The sequence below is a fragment of the Marmota marmota genome, unplaced genomic scaffold (assembly GCF_001458135.2).
Source record: "Marmota marmota marmota unplaced genomic scaffold, marMar, whole genome shotgun sequence".
Taxonomy (NCBI): Eukaryota; Metazoa; Chordata; class Mammalia; order Rodentia; family Sciuridae; genus Marmota; species Marmota marmota.
Genome location: NW_026000026.1, coordinates 12748460 through 12752092, shown reverse-complemented (window position 1 = coordinate 12752092; position 3633 = coordinate 12748460). Strand labels below are relative to the sequence as shown.

The 3633-nt window shown below is 60.3% G+C and overlaps 1 long non-coding RNA gene across 1 annotated transcript in view; it reads left to right on the top strand.

Moving 5' to 3' along the window:
* Positions 1-3633, top strand: part of LOC125618975 — a 17777-nt gene continuing 14144 nt past the window's right edge. The window contains exons 1-2 of the long non-coding RNA XR_007350387.1: positions 1-12; positions 2850-2858. This is a non-coding gene — a long non-coding RNA (uncharacterized LOC125618975). The remainder of the gene's footprint in view (positions 13-2849; positions 2859-3633) is intronic.

The following is a 3633-nucleotide window of genomic DNA, read 5'->3' as shown; positions in this document are numbered from 1 at the left end:
TCCAGCTTCCCTGTGGCTCGCCCTCTGGCCTTCTTTCTAGGCCCACCCCCCCCCCCGGCAGGCACCCTGGGCACCCTCTACAAGTGACAAGCCCACTTGCTCCCCTCGCTCGCGCCCGCCTCCTCCCTGGCTCCCGTGCCCTGTGCCATGCAGGGCCGAGCTGCAAGGTCAGGTGCCCCTGGTGTGGCAGCCGTGTCCCTGGTCCTAGAGCAGCTCTGGCACTCTGTCCTTGCCCAGGGTGTGGCTCCTCGGCAGCCCAGGGTGCCCGGGGGCCTGGAGCTGACAGCACACTGATGCTCACCAGGGTCAGAAGTTGAGAAGGGCCACCTCCGCACCTGCCCGGCCCAATGCTCCCACACACTGTCCCCAGGCTAGCTCTGAAGGCGTGAGGCAATAGGGGACACTACCACCCCCGGAACGACCATGCTGACCCATCTGCAGGAGGGGCCCAGACCTCATGTCCCGAGTCCCCAGCCAGGGCGGAGAGGGTTCCAAACCCTGTCCCCACTCCCGACTGCCTGGACCCCCGCACTGAAGGCCCGTGTCACGCAGGAGGCCCAGGGGGAGGAATCAATTCTAAAAATGAAGTTTTAGGGAAGAGTCTCTAGACCTCGGGTACATCTGAGCTAGGCCCCAAGACATTTTATAACCCTTGACTGTGTTCCTTTATTCTAGAAGGTTCTTTCTTGCATTTCTCTGCCGTCTGTTTCAGTTTTACCATAAGCTGCCTAACAAAGCACCCCAAGCTCAGCGGCTCTGAGGACAGCCGTCATGGCCAGCACTCTGAGGCTGGGCTCAGCTGGCCATGGGGCCCGGGGCCACAGCAGGCAAAGGGCCCCTGCACAGCTGCCGCGCTCCCCGCCCGCCCAGGCCAGCACCGATTTCCCACGGGCTGACCTCCTCCTCCTGGTCTCTCACCACTGTCCCCCAGAGGCCTTCTGGAGGGGGCCTGCCACCCACCCGGCCACCATCCAGCCCTCAGCCTCCCACCAACTGGCCTCACCCACCTGCTGGCAGTGACTCTTCCCAGAGGCCACCTGGGTCTCCTCCTCTCGGGTGTCCTCTTCCCTCCGCCTGAAGCCCAGTGCCTGGGGGCAGGAGGGGCCCCTGGTTCCTTGCTGGATCCTTGCTGGCGGGAGGGGTGGATGCAGCTCAGGGAAGGCCCAGGGCTGTGACTCCGCGGGGGCACGAGGGAAGGGCAGGCTGAAGGCAGCGAGCTCCCACTTAGAACTTTCTGGAGATGTCCAGCTGCTGGGAAGAAATCTGGAGCAACAAATCCGACCCGACGGGCGGGATTAGAGGGGACTGCCCTTCAGACTGCAGGCCTCTGGGAGCCGCCAGGGCCCGACTGCCCATAGCATTTGCTCTTGGTCTTCATTGGTTTTGTAAGGACAGAGCCACACACGTTTGGGGTGCCCCTAGGAACAAAGACGAGAATACAGTGCCAAGTACCCGCTATCCAGGCCCTCTGCCCAGCCCACCCTGACTCCACGGGCCCCCTCACAGTCCTGTCCTGAGCTGAACCTGGGCAGGTGTGTGTCACGGAGGCCAGAAGCAGAGGCTGGGGAGTGGCAGCAGAGGCCTGGTGGGGGGCCGACCAGCTCTGTCAGCTCACACTGGGCTGGGGCTCCCAGTGTGGCCTGGGGATGCCCCATGGTTGACCCCGACTCCACCCACCTCCTCCCTGGCTCCTGTGGCCTCTGCCAAGCAGGGCCCATGTCCCCAGCCAGGGCGGGATGCAGGCCGTGCCTGACCTCCCTGCGTCCACCCCAGGATTCCAGCTGAGCGGGGACTTTGGGTGCAGATGGTGAGGAGGAGGGGGAGGAGCCGCGCCATTGAGGACAGAGGGTGGGAGTCGCAGTGCAGGGCCTGCAGACCTCCCCTCCCCAGTTTTGACGTGTTCTCTCGCAGAGTCCCCTTGTCCTCAGAGCTCTGGCTCGCTGGCTTCTGGATGCCTGCTTGGAGGGAGCTCCTGGTGGGCGGCAGCCACCTGCCCCAGCCCTAAGCAACTCTACCCGTCTACTTCCTTTACTTCTGACTCTGTGAATTTGATTATTCTGGACATTTCACACAAATGGAGTCCTACCAGAGGCTTTGTGACCGGCTTCTCTCACTGGGCAAAGAGTCTCCAAGACTCATCGGCACGGGAGCAGCTATCAGTACTAAGTTCCTGTTCATGGATACATAATATTCCACCTGTGGCCCGCCACACTGAGTGTATCCCTTGGGTGGTTTCTGCTATGGGGATGTTAAGCACAGTGCAGCTCAGGACAGTGAAGTCCAGGTTGGGGATGGATGTGTTTTTATTTCTCGGGCGTGTGTTCTGAGGAGCAGAATTTCTGGGTCGTGTGCCAGTTCTGTGTCTAATCACTTAAAGCTCAGGACAGACGGTTTTCAGTTCTCTATCCCTGCCAGCAGTGGGTGAGGGCTCCTGTCTCTGTGTCATCCCCAGCGAGTGGGACTGACTGGTCCCAGCCATCCTGGTGGGTGTGAAGTGGCATCTTGTTCCTGTTTGCTTTGATTCTGCACTGTTAGTTTTATTCAGTTATTTGTACCAGGGATTGAACCCAGGGGTGCTTAACCACTGAGCCACACCCCTAGCCTTTTTAGTATTTTATTTAGAGACAGGGTCTTGCTGAGCTACTTAGGGCCTCGCTAAATCGCTGAGGCTGGCTTTGGACTTGCAATCCTCCTGCCGGATTACAGGTCTGCACCACCGCATCCGGCGAGTGTCACCTATTAAACCCAGTTTAAGTTAATAAAAATCAGCCCCATGCCAGGCTTGGGGAGAAATCTCAGAGCCACATAGAGGAGTGGGAAGGGGACAGAGCCCCATCCCCCCAAAATAGCTGCCCCAAGTGGATCAACAAAAAATCATCGTCACACTGAACTCTCAGAGCTCTGGAGGTGACCAGTGTGGACTCTGCAGTGACCCAGGGCAGGGGCTGTTTCACGGCTCAAGAAACCAGGGAAAGCAAAGGAAAAGCAGGCGGTGGGGGCACCTAAGAAAAGTCGGGGGAGCCAAACACAGTGGCTCATGGCAAGATGCCGGGGCCGGCCCTCCCCGGAGCTGGGTCCCTGTGGCAAAGGCAGGGCCCCATCTAGGCTGGGTGGCCGGGACCTAGAGCTGCCCTGGGGGATGCCAGGCCCTTCTGGGCCTGCCGTAGCCATCTCTGGGTCTGGACAGATTTCGCAAGTCCAGCTGGGGTTAGAGCCAGAGAGCAGGGGACGGATGCCATGGGGGTGGCGCTGGTCCAGGGAGACCCCGATATCTCTAGAAGTGTGTTGGGGGGGGGAGATGGGGAGGATGCTGGTATCCAGGACTGATGAAGAGGGGACTTTCTCGGGACAGGGCAGGCTGGGCACAGCAGCAGGAACATAAGAGGGCTCGGGTCCATGCTTCTCCCTCCGTCAGGCCCTAGGTGCCCACTCTGCTTTGTGTCCCAGGGGGCACCATGATGAGGAAACAGAGGGTCAGAGAAGGCAAGTGGCTTGCCAAGGTCACACAGCTGGTAAGGAAAGGAAGGCAGATTCAAACACAGGTCTGCTGATCCAAAGCCCCTGAGTGACTGTCCCTTGCCAGGGGACCACCTCATAGGCGAGGCTGGCTTTGCTGGGAGGGGTCCCTCTCCC